The 25,160-nt window shown below is 39.3% G+C and overlaps 1 long non-coding RNA gene across 2 annotated transcripts; it reads right to left on the bottom strand.

Annotated features, from left to right (window-relative positions):
- Positions 1-2,933: 2,933 nt before the first annotated feature.
- On the bottom strand, positions 2,934-19,465 carry LOC129641765 (uncharacterized). Of its 2 annotated transcripts, none has more exons than XR_008709421.1 (4): positions 19,374-19,465; positions 18,244-18,332; positions 3,788-3,840; positions 2,934-3,486 (listed from the first exon to the last, which is right to left on the bottom strand). It is a non-coding gene; the product is annotated as an uncharacterized LOC129641765 (long non-coding RNA). The 2 variants fall into 2 exon arrangements; XR_008709420.1 differs by lacking the exon at positions 19,374-19,465 and adding an exon at positions 18,954-19,042.
- Positions 19,466-25,160: the final 5,695 nt, after the last annotated feature.

The raw sequence follows: 25,160 nt of genomic DNA, 5'->3' as shown, positions 1-25,160 counted from the left end.
ATAGACTGATCTTTGTGTTCCAGAAATGCCAGGCAGGGCATATTATTGTGAAGCAATAGGGCTATTTGGTAACAGAAAAGTTTCAGTTCTGCAGTTCTTGGGTGGTTACAGTTTGTGTTTTATATAATTTTTAGCCATCTTTCTCTTCAAAATAGTTTTTTTTTTTGGTGAGGGGTGTGGAGGAAAAATAAGGCACATTATATTAGCTATAAATCTATTTTGATTCCTTTACTATCCTCTTTGCCTTCTTTTTCTCTTTTTAAAAAAAAACATGTTTATTTTTAGCTGCTCTTGGTCTTCGTTGCTGCACGAAGGCTTTCTCGAGTTGCGGTGAGTACGGGCTACTTTTCCTCATGGTGCACAGGCATCTTACTGCCACGATTTCTCTTGCTGTAAGGCACAGGGTCTAGGCATGCATGCTAGGTGTGGTGCATGGGCTTAGGTGCTCCCAGACATGTGGGATCTTCCCCGTCCAGGGATTGAACTGGTGTTCCCTGTACTGCAAGGCGGATTCTTAATCACTGGACCACTAGGGAAGCCCTGTTTTCTTCTTTTTCTTTCTTCTTGTTTTCTATTCTTTCATGTCTCTCCCAATGCCCTTCTTTTTAAAATCTTCTTAAAGGTCTCCTTCTGATGTTTCTGTTTTTTTCAACTTACTTCTTCCCAGAGACCAGTCTCTACTTTTTTCTTCTAGTTGATCTGTCCCTCCTGCCTTTCTAGATAAAAAGAGGGCTTCAGAATTTATAAGGCAATTTTAAATTAGGGCATATGATGTTCAACTCATCATATAATAAAGATTTTATTCTTTATTATTTTATTTATTTTATTCTTCATATAATACCTGATTTTATAAGACTTTAAAAATATATTACATTATATTCTCAAACAACCATTGATGGACTTAGTTGTCTCAACAGGACATTTGTCACTTTAAAACACACTATTTTGTTAACCACACTCTTTCTCTTATAAAGTTAAGAAATAAGATTTTCTCTCTCTCTTTTTTGGTAGTTTCTAACCACATTTTTATTGTTTTCATGTAAGCACTTGATAATCAACTGACAGGTGTTGTTATGTACAGAAGTTATGCTTATGAAGTATGAAAATGAGTGAGACAATATTTGAAAAAAATGTATATTTAACTCGCAAAGCATTGTCACTATGGCAAGAAAGACAAATGATTTTTCTCTAATGTGCTCACCTGTTCCACAAACAGCCCTTTGGTTGTTCAAAGATTATTGTCACTATCCACTTTGTAATGTAAAATAAAGATGAAAAAATTTTTTTTGCCTCAATGTACTTTTGTTGTTTATTTAAAAAATTCCACAGGCTCTAGCAACTCTCTCCTAATTTATAACTCAAAATAATAATAACAGTAGTATAGCATATGGCGTAGTTTTAAACTGATAAATATAATTTTGTTGATTGGTAATGATTTACTATTCAAGTCTCTGAACCAAAGTTAAGAATGAGACTCATGTACATGGATTAGAGAAGGCCTTCTCTATTGGCAGTGCATGAACCTGCTTGTCAATCTCTTTCAATAGTTTGGAAAGAAAAAGTTGACAGAGACTTTTGTTCTGCCCCCAGGACATCCTTGGCCTACCCCTGCCAGACAAGGAATGCTGTTTTCTTCCAAATGCTAACCCAAGCCTTACATAAAACTTCTGAGGGTAGTAATTAGGGCAAATAGAGTAAATTATATTCCAGAAGAATAGATTTTCTGAAGATCAGCTTTGAATCCTGTTTAAGATTAACCAAGAGTTTCCTAAACTTAGTTGAACTTAGAAATTATCCGTCTTATTGAATAAAATAAAACAACACAAAGCATGTGTTTTTGTTGTTGTTGTTGTTGTTGTTGTTTTATTTTTAAATAGTGGTACTTGCATTCTGTGGAATTCACTTTGGAAATTAAAGTTTAACGACTCTATACTGAAAGTTAAGGCCTAAACCAGATAGCTTTTGAAGGTTCTTTCAGTTCCTATAGCAATAAAATCCCAGTATAATGTGTTAACAAGATCTCATTTTCAACCTGAAGTGTTAACAAAATACTATAGGTTTTATAAATCTATAAAAAATGTGTAAAGCAAAAAAAAAAAGTGTTGTTTACTAATATTAATGCAATTTTAAGGGGAATTAAAATAGTTTTAGCTACATGTTTTTTTTTTGGTGGTTAAAAATGATGTTTTAAATTGAAAGATTTAATATTTGATTATAATCTAAATATTAATGGGTTTATGACTCAGATAATTTTATTATAATTTTAAAAACATTCTCCTGTAATCTTTCAAAATTCAAAATCACCTGCCAATGCAGATTTTCTGATGTCTAAGTCATTACCTTTGAAATCTGTGGTACCACTTAGAAACAACCTAAAAACTAAATTGCAGGTGGTTTTATCTAATTGATTTCTATGTTTCAGTTCACAAGTTTACAAGTCACCAAATCATGGGGTAAATAACAAATCTGATTTGTCTATGATACATAAATATCCATAATAAAGTGGAATTTATGTGAAGGAACCACTAATGTTTAAGAACCTGCCAATGAAAGATGATGTTGACATAAATGATAGAGTCCTGTCTTAAAATGGTAACCGCTCTGATTCTTTAATGACACAGGTTCTTTATTAGTTATTTATTTACTTTAGGCTCAAGTAGAGACACAAACCTGTAAACATTACTACATTTTACCCATTCTCAACCTATTCTTTTGGATATATACTAGTATTCATCAGATTAGATCTCATCAATTAGTAATTTTCATCAGAGTGAGTAGACTACGTATGTTTTCTAATCTGGGAATACGGTATCAAATGTTGCAGACCAGGGATTGGGCAATCTACAACCTTCAGGCCAAATCCAGCTGACCATCTATTTTCAGAAATACGGTTTGATTGGATGTCTAAGCATGCCAATTTACTTATTGTCTATGGCTGTCTGGCATGCTGCAGCTACAGAGTTGAATAGTGTAATAGAGACTATATGGCCCACAAAGCCTACAATATTTACTTTGTGGTCTTTTATGGGGAAAGTTGGCTAATTCATGGTCTAGATGGCTGTGTGAGGGGGAAAAAAGGTGTTTTTATTTTATAAGTCTACCAGGGACAGACTTCTTGGTTTCTAGAGTAAAAAATGATTCCCATGTTACTAATGACCTGGACAGCACATTTCTGAAATGGAACACATGGGTTATATGCTTCATTGAACTCAGTTTTTCTTATTTACAGCTGCTTGTAATTAGTAGTTATTTTGCTCTTATAATTACTTATTTCTATTGCAAGTAGCTAGTTATAGAACTGAAAAATGGAAGGTTGTCCAGAGGCATCATGTGTTTGGAGTAGTTTTGACCTGATGTTTCTTGAAGCCAAGGAGATGCCTGCGCTTAGCGTCAGCAGCTTCATTTCCTGAGAGGAAATCACGAAGGGCACATAATAGTGGGCTCAGTACATTCTTGCTGCTTGATTAGTTCATTGATTTAACAGAACTGAAATAATGAAGAAAAGTATTTCTATTTTGGAAATGAATTAAAACGAAACATTTTTAATAATGTGACCTTAGAAATTTACCTCATCTCTCTCAGCTTCAGTGACTTTCTCCCTAAAATGGAGCTAATAAAAACACACATCTCATAGTGTTTTGAAGATTAAATGAGATTGCTCACTTAAAAAGTTTTTGACTGAGTATCTTGCACATAATTAAGGCATAATCTATTTGTGGTATTATTATTATTGATATCTCTTTAGCTTCATATCCTTATTCCCCCACCATATTTTAACTATACATACCATTATTCATTCATCCATTTTGTTTATTGATGCTTATTGTATTAGTCTGGGTCCTATAGAAAAACAGAACTCATAAGACACACACACTTATGCATGAATACACACATGTACAGACGCATATTATAAGAAATGGGCTTACATGGTTATGGAAGCTAAGAGGTGCCAAGAGCTGTGGTCAGTAAGCTGGAGACCCAGGAGAGCTTGTGGTCTAGTTCAAGTCTGAGTCCAAAGGCAGGAGAAGACTGACATCCTATTTCAAAGACAGTGTGGCAGAGACAGCCATTCTCCATCATTTTACCTTTCTGTATGATGACTGGAACTAAGAGCTTAGAGACGGGCAACTGGATGGTTATCTACAGCTCTGGTGCGGTCATCAAGTATGACAGCAATGATGGCAATGGAGAAAGAGCTGGTGAGTCTTGTGGCTAAATATTCCATGAAGTCATTCTTCCATAAGAGTGCCATGATTTTCTTATTTCTGACTTGCATGTACTACTTTTGTTCAGAATACTCTTTCTTTTCCCCTGGAAAATTCCATTTGTTCTTCCACTGTAGATGACACTTTCTCTAAAGAGGATGTACTGACTTTCCCCATATAGACAGCTTTTCCTTTGTGATCACATAGCACCTTATAATACTTTTGTCATGACACTTAGCAAATGGAAGAGGAAGTTCTGTGTATAAATCTACCTCTCCATGTAAACTGGGATGTCCCAGAATGCAGAGATTACATCTTATATGTCTTTGCTTCCATTCAATAAATATTTGTCAAGTGAATGCTCTCCTATTAGAATATGAGCAGATTAAGGGCATTATTATATTTCCAGTGCATGTCACTATGTCCAACCATAGGAGAATGCCAATAAATATTTATTAAGGTCAACTATCACTTTTCAAAGAAAAAAAAAAAAGCCCAGATTCATTGAAAATAATCATTTTCAAGTGTCCCTAGTAGACAAATACTTGGAAGCATGAGCAACCCAGTTAATATTTGATTACAGTAAAATATGAATCATATGTGAGCTTTTCTATCTATAAATCTTTAAACCATTCTAGCTGACTAATACAGGCAAATGGAAAGTTGAACTACACTTACACAGTTAAAGTTTAGGAGAGAGTTGGAGGGATTTAGATTCAAAGGCTGGGGTGGTTTGCATTGGAAATATGCTTGGAATTTATCGCAGCTGCTGAAAGTGGGATCGCCTGGAGGTGCACAGATTGTGGAATTACAGCTGTTCTGTGGAACTGAGGTAATTCTTCTGAGAAGTGGTCAAACTCTCCTTGTCAGGGAACACTTTAGTTTTTAGGTTTGCATGGCAATATCCTAATTCCCCACAGAGAAAAGTGACTGAAGAACCATTTATGTGTTCATGAATTGCTTATATCAGAAGTCTCAATCTTGTTTGTGCATTTAAGTCACTTGTAGAATTTTTTTTTTTCCAGACAAGTAAGTCCAGACTGCACCTTCGGAGGTTCTGACTCAGCAGGTGTTTTTATAAAGCTTTGCAAGTCATTCTGATACATGGTCAAGGTTGAGGACAGCTGAAATGTAGAGTCAAATTCCAGCGAAGGACTTTTACTGTGAATTACTTCTCCTAAATTTAACATTAACTGAAATCTTTTGTGCTTACTAAATGGTTTTAAAATTGCATGTTTAAAAAGTGTCAAGTTCTTTTGTGGGAAGGTCTGTATTATGCTATGATTCATCCATTAGAAAGAAACATTTTCATTTCTGTCATGCTGCACAGGTTAAACACGTTCATTTATATGGACAAGTCTCTGGGTTTCAGTTCTTGAACTTCATGACTAAGCTGTGAGTTGATGATGGCTCTGTTCTGAGATAAATGTTCAAGAACAACATGTCTACAGAGGTAGAGAGCGTTTGACACTCTTGGATGGAAAAACATCACATTCAATTTCTAAATAATATGGAAAATATTAAAATTTCAGATTTAAAATATCTTATCACTTAATCTTTTTTTGACTTCAGGGCGTACTCCTAATATTATCACAGAATATGAGATAATTTTTGGACTCTGTGTTAACAAATGATATATTAAAAACAACGCTACGCACTCTGAGTGCATCTTTCCTATATATCTTTTTAGCATATATTTATCCAGCTTATATCTTATTATTTGTCTTAACATTATTCTTATTTCCTATTGTGTTTTTACTCTTCAAAGATAGTGATGTCTTTTTCTATCGTATCTTGTATCTTTTCTCTTTTATCAGGACACTATCTAGCAGATCCTATTCCTTTGTTCATGGTGTATTTAGAGAAGAACCATGCCCTTTTGCTGTACACCAAATTCAAAGCTGAAGACTTAGCTTTGAATCACATTCTGCCATAACACTGTGACCTTACTCAGCCTTTTTGAGGTTCCATTTCTACACATGCACACACACACGCCATCATCATACAGGTAATTCTAATTTTTGGGATTGCCTCTGTCCTTTGCTCTTTGCATTTAAATCATATTGGTTCCACAAAATAGTATTTGGTTTCTTTCTGGCTTCACCATGCCTCCATTATTTTGATGGCCCTTTTAATTCATCTCACACCTTGCTTTTACTCCCATTTTACTCACACCTTTTCTTTTACTCCCATTCTGTGTGGTTTGTTGAATCCAGGCCATTTTTTTTTTTTCTTTTTTTTTTGCCCTGGGATCCTCTGGTGGCTCAGCTGTAAAGAATCTGCCAGCAATGCAGGAGCCACAGGAGATGCAGGTTCAATCCTTGGGTTGGGAAGTGAATCATGGCAATGCACTCCAGTATTTTTGCCTGAAGAATCCCATGGACAGAGGAGCCTAGTGGGCTACAGTCCATACGGTCACAAAGAATGGGACACAACTTAGCAACTAATCAACAATAACCAGTGAAGTAGGGTTCACTATAAATTGATAGAATTTAGATTAAAATACTGTTAGTTGGTGCTTTTGATACACTAACAAAAACACATGTCGTTATAGCATACTCATTCTTACTATTAAGGTTTATTTTACTGGAGGGACACAAAAAGAATGAATGTTAGATATTACTAAAAATTCACTGAGGAATTAATAATATGGTGCACATCCATTGGTTTTGTGTTATGAAGTAGGCATTCAAGTTCCTACTACACTAATAGAATGCTTATTGAACTGTTACTGGGAATCTAAATTCCTCTGACTGTGCACCAATTGGAAAAGCAAAGATATAAATGGTTTCATCTTTCTTCTGAAGATTTAGTCACTTTCATGGCCCTTTCCTCTGCATGATTTAATTTTTTACATAAGGAATCACTGCTGCTGCTGCTAAGTCACTTCAGTCGTGTCCGACTCTGTGTGACCCCATAGACGTCAGCCCACCAGGCTCTCCTGCCCCTGGGATTCTCCAGGCAAGAACACTGGAGTGGGTTGCCATTTCCTTCTCCAATGCATGAAAGTGAAAAGTGAAAGTGAATCACTACCAACCAATAAAAATTTTTTATATGCTTGCAACTAGCATGTACAGGGAGTCAGATTAAAATCCTAGGTGAAGTTCTCAGTGGAATCTCAGCATTTGATCATGCCACCAAGGCTTTATTCTTAAAGTGTGATAAGCTGATCAGAGAGTTTTAAGATCTTGGTACCAGTATAGAGTTGAAGGCTGCCATGAAATCTGCTACTTAGGCAGGCTATCTCCTCTGAGGTGCCGACAAAGAAAGAGAATGTTAAGTAAAGAAGTTGAAAGTCAAATCAAAACGAGTAAAGGGTATTTGGAATGCTGTCAAACACTCTCTGGACTTTACTAAGCACCAGACCTTGACCAAATTAGGAAATAATAAAAATTTAAGGCTTAGATTTAATACAGGTCCCATATATAACTCCAAGTAGTTTTATAATTATTTTCCCACATATATAATTTTAAATGTGGGCTTCTAGTGTCCCTTGCTCCCAGTCATTGTCCACCATAGCACTACCTTGATGGAGATCTACCTTGTCCAACAGTCAAATACACCTGCTCTTATCCATTTCCCTACAGATCTGCTAGGTGACTAGTTACCAGCTTTCAAACTCCACATGGGCTGTTGAATTAATGTATTACTGCCCCTCTTCCACTTTTATATCATTTGGTTTTCAGTAGGATCTTCTTGGGAGAAGGAAATGGCAACCCACTCTAGTACCCTTGCCTGGAAAATCCCATGGACAGAGGAGCCTGGGGGGCTACAGTCCATGGGGTCTCAAAGGGTCAGACACAACTTAGTGACTAAACCACCACCACCAGCACCTTCTTGGGGCTTCCCTGGTGGCTCAGTGGGTAAAAGATCTTCCTGCAGTGCAGGATACAGAGGACACATGGGTTCAACCCCTGGGTCAGGAAGATGCCTTGGAGAAGGAGATAGCAACCCACTCTAGTATTCTTGCCTCGAGAGTTCCATGGACAGAGGAACCTGGCGGGCTACAGTCCATGGGGCCGCAAAGAGTCGGACATGACTGAGCAACTAAACACACAGCACAGGATCTTCTTAGTGCGTGTTAAAAATAACATCATAATAATAGCGAATTTAATGAAACTACATGCTAACCATTACCTTACACCCAGTCACATTTAATACTTATACCAACTCTATGAACTATTCACTATTATTAATATTATATCCATTTTACACATCATGGACCTGGAGTGTAGAGATGCCAAGTAGGTCATAAACTGAGAAGCGGTTTTGAAACACTTTTAACAGTTTAACTCCTCCGTCCCTTTGCACCACTAAGCTGTCCTGCCTACATATGGCTGGGGATATACAGTGGATAATGGGAAACACTTGTGCAGGAGGGTCAGAAATACCTATTCAAATTTTGTCTCCGTCCTTTACTGGTATGTGGCTTGGGTAAGATATTTAATTTCTCTGAATTTAATTTTCTAAAATGTAGAATAGTAACAATAGTACTTATAAGTTTAGTATGGAATTAAATAAATTAGTACCTAGACAGTACCTATCACCCAAATAGAAAGTATTCTTCACATCTGAATGTATGACTGGGAAGAAATGGGGAAGATATTTTTGTGCAAAGGGATTTTGTGAAACAGCTCAGCTGCTCTTCCCAGCCTGTGGGAACAGCAGCATCAGAGGAGTAAACCCAGGGCTCATAGTCAGAATTGGGAGAAGATATAGGTGATGTTCAAGTTGGTTTTAGAAAAGGCAGAGGAACCAGAGATCAAATTGCCAACATCCGCTGGATCATGGAAAAAGCAAGAGAGTTCCAGAAAAACATCTATTTCTGCTTTATTGACTATGCCAAAGCCTTTGACTGTGTGGATCACAGTAAACTGTGGAAAATTCTGAAAGAGATGGGAATACCAGACCACCCGATCTGCCTCTTGAGAAATTTGTATGCAGGTAAGGAAGCAGCAGTTAGACCTGGACATGGAACAACAGACTGGTTCCAGATAGGAAAAGGAGTACGTCAAGGCTGTATATTGTCACCCTGCTTATTTAACTTATATGCAGAGTACATCATGAAAAACGCTGGTCTGGAAGAAACACAAGCTGGAATCAAGATTGCTGGGAGAAATATCAATAACCTCAGATGTGCAGATGACACCACCCTTATGGCAGAAAGTGAAGAGGAACTAAAAAGCCTCTTGATGAAAGTGAAAGTGGAGAGTAAAAAAGTTGGCTTAAAGCTCAACATTCAGAAAACAAAGATCATGGCTCCGGTCCCATCACTTCATGGGAAATAGATGGGGAAACAGGGGAAACAGTGTCAGACTTTATTTTTTGGGGCTCCAAAATCACTGCAGATGGTGACTGCAAGCCATGAAATTAGAAGACGCTTGCTCCTTGGAAGGAAAGTTATGTCCAACCTAGATAGCATATTGAAAAGCAGAGACATTACTTTGCCAACAAAGTTTCGTCTAGTCAAGGCTGTGGTTTTTCCTGTGGTCATGTATGGATGTAAGAGTTGGACTGTGAAGAAGGCTGAGCGCCGAAGAATTGATGCATTTGAACTGTGGTGTTGGAGAAGACTCTTGAGAGTCCCTTGGACTGCAAGGAGATCCAACCAGTCCATTCTGAAGGAGATCAGCCCTGGGATTTCTTTGGAAGGAATGATGCTAAAGCTGAAACTCCAGTACTTTGGCCACCTCATGCGAAGAGTTGACTCATTGGAAAAGACTCTGATACTGGGAGGGATTGGGGGCAGGAGGAGAAGGGGACGACAGAGGATGAGATGGCTGGATGGCATCACTGACTCGATGGACGTGAGTCTGGGTGAACTCCACGAGTTGGTGATGGACAGGGAGGCCTGGCGTGCTGCGATTCATGGGGTCACAAAGAGTCGGACACGACTGAGCGACTGAACTGAACTGAACTGAACTGATAGGCTTCCCTTGTGGCTCAGCTAGTAAAGAATCTGCCTGCAATGCGGGAGACCTGGGTTCGATCCCTGGGTTGGGAAGATCCCCTGGAGAAAGGAAAGGCAAACACTCCAGTATTCTGGCCTGGAGAATTCCATGGACAGTATAGTCCATGGGGTCGCAAAGAGTCGGGCACGACTGAGTGACTTTCACTTTTTCAAGGGCTATAAATCCAAGAGGCAGAGGTGATAGTCACCATACCTACAGGCCAGAGGAGACCCAAATTACAGTGTCAAGAGACTCTCCAATTGACATGCATTTGTGGGTAGTCAACTTTTAGAAGGAGATGATAGAAGTATCAGGCAGAGGTCCATTTAAGGAGGCTGTGTCCCCAAATACAAGTATATATGATATACTTCCCATGTATAAATATAAAATTTACACTTAAATAGAATATAGAAACCACTGTAATTGTTTTAAATTGTCTTTATTTTTGACATATCAGGTAGAAAATGAATTTTCTTTTTTTGTGTTTTCTCCATATGTTCCTTAAAAAACAAAATTTGAGCTGTTTTTCCTGTAATTCTTTTGAAGTCTACATACTAACAGAAAAATCTGTCAGGAAGCTCTATTCATTTTTTTCCTTCTAATTTTGTACACGTCAGGAAAGATATTACATGACAAAATACTCACATTAGCCAATGGGATTATGGAGGCTGCACTCAGAAAAAAGAGTAACTTCCCAAGTATTGATTACTGAGCTAATAATAAGATATTTGTCTTTCAAAACCAAATTCTAATAGGCAAAATGAGTCTTGTTATTTTAAAGATTTTTTGGAGAGAGTGAACATTAAGAACATTTTGTACTTGAGACTTGTCCTTAAGAGTTTACCTTAGCTTCCCCTATAAGGGAAGATACTATTCTACTTTATAAATAGGTCTCATGGGAAAATTACTTCTTCCTTGAGGTTAAACAATCTGATATACATTTTTAATGTTGGGATAGTTAAAGGCAATTTGAAAGCTAACCCATGTTAGGTTGTAATATGCCAAACGTCTGAACAAAGACTTCATTAATCATGGTGTTTTAAAGACTCATTAAGTTTGCCATACTTTATGGAATAAAGAAGCTCCATAAATAAAGGAATAAAGACTCTAGAAAATGTACTAAAAAGATTAAACAATATTTCTCAAGAGTTAAAAAGCAGGCAATAGCTAAGTGGGAGAAAATGCCACGTAGGAGAGAATGTTATTAGTAAATTCTGATAAAGTTAAACATGAAAATTATAAGGTAAGTGACAGTGATTACCAGATTTTTCCTAATTCATTAAGGATGGAAAGGGAGTAGTTTGAAATTGAAGTAGGAGAGATTTAGGTTAGATATCAGAAAGAACTTCCTAACTATGAATGTTGCTGATCAGTGTTAAAGGGCATATCACATTCTGAAAGAGCTCCTTGGAGACATTAAGAAAGAGACATAAACCTTTTCCTCAGGGGTGGTTTAAAAGCTATCCCACCCAACCACAGCAGAGTGGATGGTTCCAGTTCACTTCCTGGTGGCAAAGACTGGGACCCAACCTCAGTGGCTGCGGCCCTGCCACCTCCCTCCTCTGCCCCACATTTATGGGCTCTTTCTGTCTGTCAACAGCCTGGAGTGTCGGTTGCTGAGATAGTCAGTTTCCTCTCCAGGAATTCCCTCTTTCTCTGCCAAAGGGAAGCTGCCTTGCTCAAGTCTATGCCTTTGCCCCAGGCACAGCCTGCATTCCGGAACTATCTGGTACTGGGGCTGTGGAAAATTAAAAGGACTAGTCTCTTTGCTTCAGTTCAGGACTATCCATGACCTTTTGAAGGGGCCACTCAAGCTCTTCCACCAGCACACCCTCAGAGGGATCAGCTGAGGCCTTTGGTTCAACTGAATCACAGTTTCTCCATCTGTCCTACCCTGTTTCCTCTGCTTCTCTTAGGAAAGACAGAATGAACTTTCCAGAATGTTTGTGTTACTTTCTGTGCTGTCACTATTAGGGAAGAAGACAGAGGAGGGAAACAGTTAGCTGAAGGGTTAAAATTGGAAGTGAAGTGGACAAATAGATGGAGAAGGCAAAAAAAAGGAAGTGAAATCAAACTACTTGTTTCTTCCTCCATCTCGAGTTTCACTTGTGCACAGAGACTGAGAGGAGCGGGTCGACCCCAACTTCTTCATGATTGGAAATTGGACTTTTTGTCTTTAGTGTCCCCCATTTCATTTTCTTACCTCCTAATTCATTTCCTTTTCTCTACCCATCCTTCAAATTTATGTAAACTATTGGATAATGTAAACATATTCAATAGTTAGCTTTGAATTGTACAGTGAAGAGTTGGGCTTTCTAGCTCTAAGACGATCATGGCCTCAGCTTTTGTTCTAGTCTACTCCAGCTTTTGGAGTCATCTTATGAACACCTCCTCTGTACTCAGAGCCACCAGCCAGCAACACCCCGTACATTTGCACTGAAGGGTTCACATCCTGATCACAGACCATCTTGGCTATCATAGCAGCTGTGCCCATGTCTAGGGAGGTAGCTGTCAGCCACATGTGGACATTCACTTTTAATTAAAATTAAATTTGCTGATTAATTAATAAGATGAAATTAACTAAAATTTTAAAGAAATAGTTCCTTAGTTGCACTTGTTGTTCAGTTGCTAAGTCGTGTCCAACTCTTTGTGACCCTAGAATATGGACTTACGCTATGGACTGTAGCATGCTAGCCTTCCCTATCCTTCATTATCTCCTGGAGCTTGCTCAAATTCATGTCCATTGAGTTGGTGATGTCATCCAACCATCTTATCCTCTGTTGCCCGCTTCTCCTCTTGCCCTCAATCTTTCCCAGCATCAGGTCTTTTCCAATGAACTGGCTCTTTGCATCAGATGGCCAAAATATTCAGCTTCAGCTCCACTAGCCACACTTCTATGTTTCAATAGCCACATGTGGCTAGTGTCTATCATATTGCACAGTTCCAATATAGAACATTTATTTCACTGTAGAAAGTTCTGTTGGACAGCCTTGTTAAATTGGAGGTCTTTAGAGTACAATCCTGACCATATTTTGCCCTATGTAGACAGAAATGATTTAGGGTGACGTATTTGGAGTGAAGATCTAGATTGAGTCAGATTTTAGGCTGTACCAACTTCCTAAACAATTAAGTGTTAGTGATAAGTTGAAAGTCTGTGGGTACTTACTGTGTCCTAATCATATTGCCTTCAAAATGACCTTTGTCTCTTCTCTTTCTATTTCATTGCCACCATTGTTAATAATCATGATAATAATGGCAGTTAAAAGTTACTGGGTGTTTTCTACTTGCTGGATGCTATGTGCTTCTTATATAGCAGCTCATTTAATTCTCCTGACAATTCCATGAATTGGATAATATCATAATCTCCATTTTATAGATGAAAACATGGAGTCTTAAAGTAATCAAGTGTCTTGCTCAAAGGCAAAGAGCTGGTAAGGAAAAAGCCAGAATTTGGCGCAATATTTGTCAGACTCTAGAGCTAGTCAAGAATGCTCAAACTACCACACAATTGCACTCATCTCACACGCTAGTCGGAGGAGGCAATGGCACCCCACTCTAGTACTCCTGCTTGGAAAATCCCATGGATGGAGGAGCCTGGTGGGCTGTGGTTCATGGGGTTGCTAAGAGTCGGACATGACGGAGGGACTTCACTTTCACTTTTCACTTTCATGCATTGGAGAAGGACATGGCAACCCACTCCAGTGTTCTTGCCTGGAGAATCCCAGGGACGGGGGAGTCTGGTGGGCTGCCGTCTGTGGGGTTGCACAGAGTCCGACACGACTGAAGCGAATTAGCAGCAGCAGCACGTGCTAGTAAAGTAATGCTCAAAATTCTCCAAGCCAGTCTTCAGCAATACGTGAACCCTGAACTTCCAGATGTTCAAGCTGGTTTTAGAAAAGGCAGAGAAACCAGAGATCAAATTGCCAACATCTGCTGGATCATCAAAAAAGCAAGAGAGTTCCAGAAAAACATCTATTTTCTGCTTTATTGACTATGCCAAAGCCTTTTACTGTGTGGATCACAATAAAATGTGGACAGTTCTGAAAAAGATGGGAATACCAGACCACTTGACCTGCCTCTTGAGAAACCTGTATGCAGGTCAGGAAGCAACAGTTAGACCTGGACATGGAACAACAGACTGATTCCAAATAGGAAAAGGAGTTCGTCAAGGCTGTTTATTGTCACCCTGCTTATTTAACTTATATGCAGAGTACATCATGAGAAACACTGGGCTGGAAGAAGCACAAGCTGGAATCAAGATTGCCGGGAGAAATATCAATCACCTCAGATATGCAGATGACACCACCCTTATGGCAGAAAGTGAAGAAGAACTAAAGAGCTTCTTGATGAAAGTGAAAGAGGAGAGTGGAAAAGTTGGCTTAAAGCTCAACATTCAGAAGATGAAGATCATGGCATCTGGTCCCATCACTTCATGGGAAATAGATGAGTAAAAGTGGAAACAGTGGCTGACTTTATTTTCTGGGGGCTCCAAAATCACTGCAGATGGTGACTGCAGCCATGAAATTAAAAGACGCTTACTCCTTGGAAGGAAAGTTATGACCAACCTAGATAGCATATTAAAAAGCGGAGACATTACTTTGCCAACAAAGGTCCGTCTAGTCAAGGCTATGGTTTTTCCTGTGGTCATATATGGATGTGAGAGTTGGACTGTGAAGAAAGCTGAGTGCTGAGGAATTGATGCTTTTGAACTGTGGTGTTGGAGAAGACTCTTGAGAGTCCCTTGGACTGCAAGGAGATCCAACCAGATCCAACCATTGTAAAGGAGATCAGCCCTGGGTGTTCTTTGGAAGGACTGATGCTGAAGCTTAAACTCCAATACTTTGGCCACCTCATGTGAAGAGTTAACTCATTGGAAAAGACCCTGGTGCTGGGAGAGATTAGGGGCAGGAGGAGAAGGGGACGACAGAGGATGAGACGGCTGGATGGCATCATCGACTCGATGGACATGAATCTGGGTGAACTCCGGGAGTTGGTGATGGACAGGGAGGCCTGGCGTGCTGAGATTCATGGGGTCACAAAGAGTTGGACATGACTGAGTGACTGAACTGAACTGAGAGCCAGTCAACTATTCAATTACACTGCCTTCATTATCACGGACTGAGATGGCTGGAAAGCATTTGGCTCTTTACCGGTCCTTATTTTCTTCCACTTACAGTTCAGATTGGGTACTGTTGTCAGACTAATTTTGCTTAAATTTCACTTAAAATTTAAGTGTCTTAAATTTTAAATTAAAATTAAAAAATTTTAATGTCTCTATTTTGCTTTGCATCTACTCCATGGTCTGGCCTTTTTACAAATGAGTTTTATTGATTTAATTTTGTAATTTATAGAAATACATCAAATTGCATAAACTGATGACTTTTATTTTTCAGGATTTTTAAAAAATAAAAACATTTATTTTAGTTTTTTTTTTTTTCTTGTATATGACTGATTATGGCCAGGCTTTACCAGGTTCTCTATATTTCTGCATACAACCAACCTGAATTTACTGTTCATCTTTCTTTAAAGAGCATTTTCTACTCTAGTCAGAATAGTTGCCTTAGATTTCAGGAACATGATTGTTTTCAGGCTACAGTGGGGGCTCTACAATTTTCCATTTAATCATATATTCCCTTGAGTTGCCTATCAACATTTCATATTTATTAATGGGTTTAATAAACACTTACTGGTCAACTGAAATCACATGGAAATAAATTTGAAATTATGTTTCTAAATTCTAGTAACAAGATAGGAGCCTGGAAATACTATTTTCTAGGAAATGTGAAGTGATCATTCCTATCTCAAATGAATGCTGAACATTTCAGTATCAAATTGTTAAGTACATCTTTTGATGTATCTTTTGAGAAGAATTGTGAGATAACCTAAATGTACCATGACATAAACTTCTTTTAGTGCTCAGCCCATCAGAAAATATATTTTCTTTATGGCTCCAGCTGAAAGTATCCAATTGTTGGCAAAATAATACTTTCAATGGTGTAAGTCCTGGAAGAAATTACATCAAAATCAGTAGAAATGCAGCTAAACTTTGGCTTCTTTTTGGAAGCTTTGGAAAATGCATTAATTCCTGAAGAATGTCAGCCTTAAATATAGTTAATGGAAGTGTGGGTTTACATGTGGGTGGGAGGGAGGGACGATGGAAGAGCAAAAAATGCCAAATTGCCTTTCTGAGAAAAAACTGTTGGAAGAACATTGACTTGGGTTTGGAGTAAAACAACTTGGGGATTTGAGTCCATTCTTTGCTGCTTATTGTGCATTCTTTGCAAGGCTTTTATTCTCTTTGATCTTCATTATTCTTCTTGAAAATGTGGATAATGATAACAGTGGGAGGAAAACTAATGAATCTCCCAAGATGTTGTTGTTGTATTAGTTACTCAGTTGTGTTCAGCTCTTTGTGACCCCATGGACTGTAGCTGGCCAGGCTCCTCTGTCCATGGAGTTCTCCAGGCAAGAATGCTGGAGTGGGTTGCCATGCCCTTCTCCATCTCCCAAGATGTCTATGTCTTAATCCCTAGCACTTGTGAATGTGCTATGTTACATGATAAAAGGGGCTTTGCAGATGTGATTAAAGACATGGACTCTGAGATGGAGAGTTATCCTGGAGTATTCAAGTGGGCCCAATCTAATCACACAAACATTTAAAACAAACATTTTCCTGACTGAAATCAGAAAGATGTTGTGCCAGATGAGGCAGGAAAGATTTAAAAAGTGATTGCAAGTCTGAAAGTGTTAGTCGTTTCAGTCATATCTGATGCTTTGTGACCCTATGGACTGTAGCCTGCCAGGCTTCCCTGTTCAGGCAAGAATACGGAGTGGTTTGCCATTCCCTTCTCCAGGGGATCTTCCAGATCCAAGGATCAAGCCTGGGTCTTCTGCATCACAGGTAGATTCTTTACTGTCTGAACCACCAGCAAAGCCTGAAAAAAATGAATGGGACTCATCCTAATATTGCTGGCTTTGATGGAGGGAAGAGGCCATGGGCTGAGCAATCGGGAAGCCTCTGGAAGCTGGAATGGCTGTCAGTTGACAACCAGCAAGGAAATGGGGACCTTAGTCCTACGACTGCAAGGAACTAAATTCCACTCACAACCTGGGTAAGCAAGGAATTCAATTCTCCCCAAAGCCTCCAGAAGGAAACACAGCCCTACGGACACCTTGATTTTAGCTTGGTGAGACCCCTGTTGGAATTCTTACATGGAGAGCTATAAGATAATATATTTGTATCATTTAATTCAGTAAATATGTGGCCATTTGTTATGCAGCAATGAAAAACTAATATAATCACACTATCCATCTACCTCACAGAGTTGTGTGATTATTGTATAAAATACATCAGAAATTATTAAGCAGCATACATAAGCTAACTGCTATCATTGATGTTCTTAGCATTATCAGGCTCTATCTTGCTCTTGAATTGCCAGCTATTAAAATGCCAGTCTTAGAAAATAATAGCTACTGTTTGGGCTTCCCAGGTGGGGCAGTGGTAAAGAATCGGCCTTCAATGCAGCAGACTTAAGTTGGAGAAGGGAATGGTTATCCACTCCAGTATTCTTGCTTGGAGAATTCCAGGGACAGAGGAGTTTGGCAAGCTACAGTCCATGGGGTTGCAAAGAGTCAGACATGACTGAAAAACTATTTACTAAGTGTCCATTCTGTGCAAGATTCGTATGTAATATAACTTCATGTGCTACCATGACTATGTGAGATAGAAAGCATTATGCTATTTTGCATATGTGGGGCCTTACCAGAGAGTTGACCCTTCTGGATTTTATTATATTCTATCAAATTTTTAAAATTTAAAAACCATTTTAATTATTTTAAAAATCGAGTTATAACTGGCATATAACATGATGTTAGGTTTAGGAAACAGAGTGGGAAAAATTTAGAAATGTAGATCCAATGAAAAAAAACTAGAAGAAAAATTATTGTAAGTTTTTCTTTGCTCTTTTTTTGATCACTAAAGATGAAAATTAAAATAGAAGTTACCAGAGAGAAAGAGAGGCAGCACATGAAGTGATTAAATATAAGCCATTATCCAGAGTGTGTTCATGAGAACACTTGGGGTTTACCTTTAGATCTTGGTTGGAAGATCCCTCCTGCTGAACTGTGGGCTCTGATCAGACACAGGTCCCAGGGAGCTCTCCACTATGTGCACACTCTGTGTGATGAGAAAAATTAAAGAGGATGCTCAGTTTGAAAATGAAGCTTAAGGTACAGTGCTTTGAATCCTGAAATCCCAAACATATCTCGATGGAAGGAAATGTTCTTTGAAAATTAATTGAAGAAGTTCAGCCCCATGCTTGGAGATATTCTTCCAAACAGCCGTAGATTTCAGTGATGCTCTTTTATGTGGTCAGAACAAAACTTTGTTTTTGGCAGAGAGAATGCTAGAAATGGCAGGTCATAGGAAGGTAAGCAAATAGGGAAGATAAACAAACTTCCTGGATTATTTTATGACTTTGATGTTACTTTCCACATTTAAAAGCATGGGCTCTGGAAATTCTAGTTATTATTTAAGTTCCTGCACTCTTGCTCCTCAACTCTCATTCTGATACAATGTGTTCGTCAAAATTTGGGGAATGTAGATTGTAGCCTTGGAAAAAATTTCTCGATTGGACAAAGTTAAAGAAAACACACCATACACTCAACGACCTTAGTTTTACGGCCAGTTCCAGGGAAAGCTGTGAAGTAGGCAGATTTTTTTTTTTTCTTTCTCTATAACGTTGCACTTCCCTATTCTCCACCCTTTTCTCCATTTTAAAATCTTCCCCTTTCACACCTGAAAATACCCTTATATTATCCTCATCCTTGATCAGTTCAGTTCAGTTCAGTCTCTCAGTCGTGTCCAACTCTTGGCGACCCCATGAATCGCAGCACGCCAGGCCTCCCTGTCTATCACCAACTCTCAGAGTTCACTCAGACTCACGTCCATCGAGTCAGTGATGCCATCCAGCCATCTCATCCTCTGTCGTCCCCTTCTCCTCCTGCCCCCAATCTCTCCCAGCATCAAGGTCTTTTCCAATGAGTCAACTCTTCACATGAGGTGGCCAAAGTACTGGAGTTTCAGCTTTAGCATCATTCCTTCCAAAGAAATCCCAGGGCTGATCTCCTTTAGAATGGACTGGTTGGATCTCCTTGCAGTCCAAGGGACTCAATAATAGTTAATAAATTGATTTACCCTTTTGTATTATTGACATACCTTAAGGGTATTTGCATTTTAAAGGAGACCTTGATAGATGTGGTTATTCCAAAGGAAGGGATTTTTAATGGTAACCTTGCAGAATCTATGGGATTTAATGGTTACCTATGGGATTTAATGGTAACCTTGCAGAATCTGGGCTTCCCTGGTGGCTCAGCTGGTAAAGAATCTGCCTGAAATATGGGAAACCTGGGTTTGAGCCCTTGACTGGGAAGATCCCCTAGAGAAGGGAAAGGCTACCCACTCCAGTATTCTGGCCTGGAGAATTCCATGGACTCTAAGTCCATGGGGTTGCAAAGAGTTGGACACAACTGAGCGACTTTCACTTTACTTGCAGAATCTGTGGGATCCTGAAGCATCTCAAAACGACAATCAATTAGTAATCAGTTGCCTATTTCACCTCAATATCATTCCCTTCTAAGCCCAGTAGTTGAGTGTGGGTGCACCAGCTGCTGCTTGTTCAATAGAATCCATCAATATTGAGGTATTTCAGTTATAACAAATATCTCACTAGGACTCGGAGTAATGAAAACAGATAAAACTCATATTCACTAGGCACTAAATCCATAATCACAATTAGTCACACAAAACTTACACTATTATGAGAAATACAACACAAAAGTTAGACCCCTAAGTCTCCTTTTCCTGCCAAGTGTGGGTTATACCTACCCGTAAATCTGACGCTGATTGAAAGCTGATGTAATGCTAAGTGTTCGGTACATGTTTGTTAAATTTGTTGAATAGACTATGCCTTAAAAAACTGGGCTTTGTACCCTGAGATAGGACACATGGGATGATCAGAGAAATGGGGCTAATTTCTCATATTGGCAACTACTTGAGATTGATGGAAGCCTTTAAGACATATGTCTTTCTTTCTCAACTTTGTGTTTTACATGGGAGAAGAGTTTGGAATGCTCTCTCTTACAAATGACTTCCAATATAAGTTTCAGGTAACTGCTCTCTCACAGGTCTGAGTTATTTTGCATTCTAAATGTTCTTCTGATGTTCAGAAAGAGCTCTAATAGGCTCTGTATCCCTGGAGAAGAGGGACTGATTTGGCAGGGGCATTCTTTTGCCCTTTGGCTGGGTAAATTCACAATTGCTTGCTCTTCCGGGGGAAAGAATTAAAGTCTTACTACTATTGATGATGGCAATATTTAGGATCTTGTTTTGAATCTACTAATATTTAAATGACTGTGTCAATCTGATATGAAAATATCTAATTATAGAAATAGACATTTAAATTTTAGCCAGGGCACGTTTAATATATTATTCAGACAACTTAACAACTCATGCTAACAGTATCAAAAATGATGATATTCTGTACTATGCAGTGGCCAAAACCATATGTGTATGCCCACTGTAGACTCCTCCCACATAATTCATCGCTTAAATCAGATCCATGTTCCCTCCCACATTGTTCTTGTATATGTTCCTTTCTCTCTAACCCCACTGCTATTGCACCAGCTCAAGGGCTCAGCACTTTTATCTTTATCCTCATTTTGACATAATTTTCTACTTAAAGAAAAATTGTAAAAATAGTAAAGGAACTATTATATATCCATCACCCGAATTCCCCACATTTTACCATTTTATAGTATTTTCTGTCTTTTCTTTCTCTCTGTGCCTTTTCCCCCCTGAACTGTTTGAGGGTAGACACAGGGCATCTTTACACCTCAATACCTCATTATGTATTTTTAAAAAACAAGGGCTTTTTATTACATAACTGCAGTACAACAGTCAAAATCAGGAAATTAACACAGATATAACACTGTTACCTGATTTACAGACCTAATTCAAAATTCACAGCGTGTCCTGCAATGTCCTTGTAGCAGGAGAAAACACTGTCGTGCACCGCATTCAGCCACCTTGTCTCTTTAGTCTCCTTTCACCAGGAACGACTGTGCAGTCTTTCTTAGCCTTTCATGACACTGACATTTCTGAAGTGGATGGACTAATTGTTTTGCAAGCTGCCCCTTGGCCTGGGTTAGTCTGATGAGTCTTCATAATTAGACTCTGGTGCACATTTCTTCCAAGTGAATCATACAGGGAGGCACGTGATACCACTTTGACCTGTATCTGGTGATGCTAACTTGATCATCTAGTCAAGGTGGAGTCTGCTAGTATCTTTTACTGTGAAGTTACTATTTTTCCTTTGTAAAGGATAAGTATCCCATGGGAAGAACCTCATTATTTGTCACCAGGATGGCATGACAGCCTGTGCTGGATAATTTTTATCAGCTTTGCTGTGTCCCTGTCCCAACCTTCTGCATCCTTCTTTGCGGCCTACAACATTGACCTATAAGGACTAGTTAAGCTGGTCCTCTGGTGGCAGAGTGGGTTTGGTCAATGGGGAGTCCTGCAGAAGAACTGAAGAGGGTGGAGAGTGCGTCCAGGGATATGCCCCTTTGATTTCTTCTCCGTAGGTGGCCACCCTCCTTCCATCCTAGGGCCTATAATGTCCCTCAGTTGGAGGCTGGGGGCATCTCTCAGGCTGCAGTTACGGCTTTTGTAACGACCCCGTCCCCTTGCTGTCCCAAGCCCAGAGGTGGAGCACACATCCCGTGTAGATTCTCAGGATTTCCTACGTTCTTCCCACACCTTTGTAAACTCTCCTTATGTTTCCCAACTTGAATGTGTCATCTGCTTCCTGCAGGGACCATTATAATACAGTCTCTGATAGCCTTGATACTTCTTTTCCTTCCTGTTTGCTCAGTGGCCCATGTGCTGGTCTTCACTAGTCTCAATCCTGACTTGTTCTTCTGTGAGTCCTGATCCAGGCAGAAAGTACTAAAGGCATCAGTGAGCTGAATCTAGGATGAGCGTTTCTGCTCTGCAGCCAGTCCTCCAGCATGCCTGGGGACTTTCTCCTCCTCCCACATCTCTGGCAGAGCATGTGCCAGCAGACTTGGTTTGATGGTTAGCATCTGACTTCCTACGTGGGTGGAGTCCTCTGACTCAATTTCTGTATTTTTTTTTTTTTTTGATGAGGGCTGTAATATTCTGCTTCCCTCTGTTGGCCCTTCTCTGGATGCTGGACCCTCATCCCTAGACTCCCACATATTTGGGGGGATCCTGTTTATGTCACTATTTTTTTTGTTTGCTCTGCCAGACTCTTTTCCACCCTCTTCCACCTTGCATTCTTCCTCTCTCGTCCATACTGACCCATATGAACCTACCAATCCTCACCCTTTGGTTCTGGCTGGGTTTGGCCAGAATTTATACATTTATATCTCTGGATTCTTCCCTCTGAGGCTACCTTGAGCCGCTGCCTCCTTCCACAGAAGGTCAGAGCTCTGTTTCAGGTGGTTCTCTGTTTTCAGACTCTAGGAACTGCTTTCACTTCTCACCCCTTCTGGCTAGGGATGGTTATAGCCTAGCTAGGTACTGGGGCTTCCCTGGTGGCTCAGATGGTAAAAATCTGCCTGCAATGCAGGAGACCCAGGTTTGATCTCTGGGTAGGGAAGATCCCTTGGAGAAGGGAATGGTAACCCATTCCAGTATTCTTGCCTGGAGAATTCCACGGACAGAGGAACCTGGTGGATTCCATGTGGTCACAAAGAGTCAGACATGACTGAGTGACTAACACTTTCATTTTCAGGTACTGGGGAATTGTATTTTCCCTTTTGATTTCATCCTACAACTTTTGAAATAGTCCCTTACTTAAACTTTCTTGAATTTTCCTAACCTGAGTGTGATTCCTGTACGACCTTGACTGACACAGGTTCTGTGGTGACAGAGGCATCTGTCTTGGCAGGCCACCTGCTGCCTGAATCCTCATTTTGCCAAACTGTACCTTCTCAGTGGATCTCAGGTGCTGATGACTGCAACCACGCTGGAGGATCACTGTGCCCTTTTGGACTGGTCATTTGACTGTAGACTACCTCCTTGGGCGCCAGCCCTGGAGCTGGGTTGGTTTCTCCCAGCTTTGTCCCTGCCCAGTCCTGACCTCATTTCCCTCTTTACTTACTCAGTGTTGGAGTATTAGCATGCCTAATAGCAGAAGCAATACCTGCCCAGGTGACAACAGGAGTCTCCTGGTTTGTAAGCCACATGAGACAGACTTTTTATCTGGACCAGCCCCTTATGGTTAAAGAAAGACCTCAGAAAAGTGTCCTCTAATCCAGTTCTCCAAGGGATGCAAAAAAGTATCTAAAATATTTATATATGAACCACCAAGGACATGCTTATCAATACGAGTGTACAATATAGTTTGCTAATTTAAATTTGTAGTTCTTTTAGATATTGAAAAATGAGTATAAATTAGCTTCATTCTATAAGAATTTACTGGTCAAGAAAATCCTGTACCTACTTGATAACTCTAAAAATCTCTCCATTTATGGAGATATTTGAAAGTGTTTCAAAAACTGAGATGGTAGATTACTAGTCATGTTTTAATGTTTTGCAGCTTATTGTTTTTATGATAATAAAAATTTCACCATAACCCAGACATGCATCTTTGTATCTTAAATTGTGCCAGGTATGAAGGATAATTTGTAGTGAAATGCCCTAAATTACAATTTGTTATTTTAAAGCATTCCAAACTCAGACTATATCACAAGATCATTACACTTAGAGTTTTCTACTATGTTATTTCAATTGTACATTAATTTGTTTGTTGGTCATATGTAAACCCTATACCTTTTGATAGGATATTACCTACTAAAACATTTTGGAAATGCTATTTTGTACTCAGTTTTGAGTGGTAGGTTCATCATTTGATAGGCTGTGCTATTTGTCTTATGCTAAATGATGAATGGTCTTAGTCCATTTCCTAATGGGCTTGTGTTTATTTTTGTTGAGGTTGGCATTAATAGGTCTTCTGAGCAAAGATGCCAAGGACTGACCTGGAACAGACTCTAAATTAACGTTCAGCTTTGAAGATGTTCCTTCTAGGTCAGGATGGAGGCCAACTAGTAGCGCAATGGACCGGAGCAGACTCGTCAATGCTGTGTCTCTCTTCCGTGAATGGGCGGCGGGGGGCGCGGGGGCGGGGCATGAAAACTCATCAACAATGTTAAATAAATCCTTTGGTTAGAAGGCAAGCAACCCTAGGTAGGATCTCACCTGAAACATTTTAAGGCCGAATCCACTTACAGTAAAGATAGATTTAGGAGGAATTTTCAATAAATTTCATAAGTGGTTTTGTGGAATCCGGATAATGGCCAGTGCTTTACTATTGAGAGATCAGCTGTTTGTCCCCCTACCCACACATTTATTGATTAATTGACAAATATAATTGTATATAATTAGTGTGCAGCACGATGATTTGATACACATATATGTTGCAGAGTAACTACCAACACCAATAAAATAAACATGTTCATCACTCACATAGTATTTTTTTTGGGGGGGGGGGTGATAAAGGTGAAGATCTAGTGTCAGCAACTTCCAAGTATGCAATACCATGTTATTAGCAGTAGCCCTCATGCTGTACATTTGATCTTCAGAACTTACTCTACCTATGACTGAAAGTTTGTATTTTTTGACCCACATCTCTTCTGTCTATGCCATCCATTTGGCCTTTCATTTCCATTTGTGCAGCTACCAAAAAATAAGCAGGAAGAAGAGAAAAAGACATTTAGGGAAAGAAGAGCCAAAAATAAATAGATAAAATTAGGTTTTAGTATTATCAGTTATGTTAGATACATTAATTTCATCCCAGTTAATTCGAGAGCTGTCTGCATCCCTTTGCCATTTGAAATAGAAGCATAGAGTATTAGTACTTGGAGGGACTCCAGAAATGCTTGGTTTATTTCCTGATTTATCAGTTAAGAAAGTGCTTGG

This window comes from Bubalus kerabau, chromosome 1 (assembly GCF_029407905.1).
Source record: "Bubalus kerabau isolate K-KA32 ecotype Philippines breed swamp buffalo chromosome 1, PCC_UOA_SB_1v2, whole genome shotgun sequence".
Classification (NCBI taxonomy): domain Eukaryota; kingdom Metazoa; phylum Chordata; class Mammalia; order Artiodactyla; family Bovidae; genus Bubalus; species Bubalus kerabau.
The sequence above is the reverse complement of the archived record's forward strand: the minus strand, read 5'-3'. Positions and strand labels throughout refer to the sequence as shown.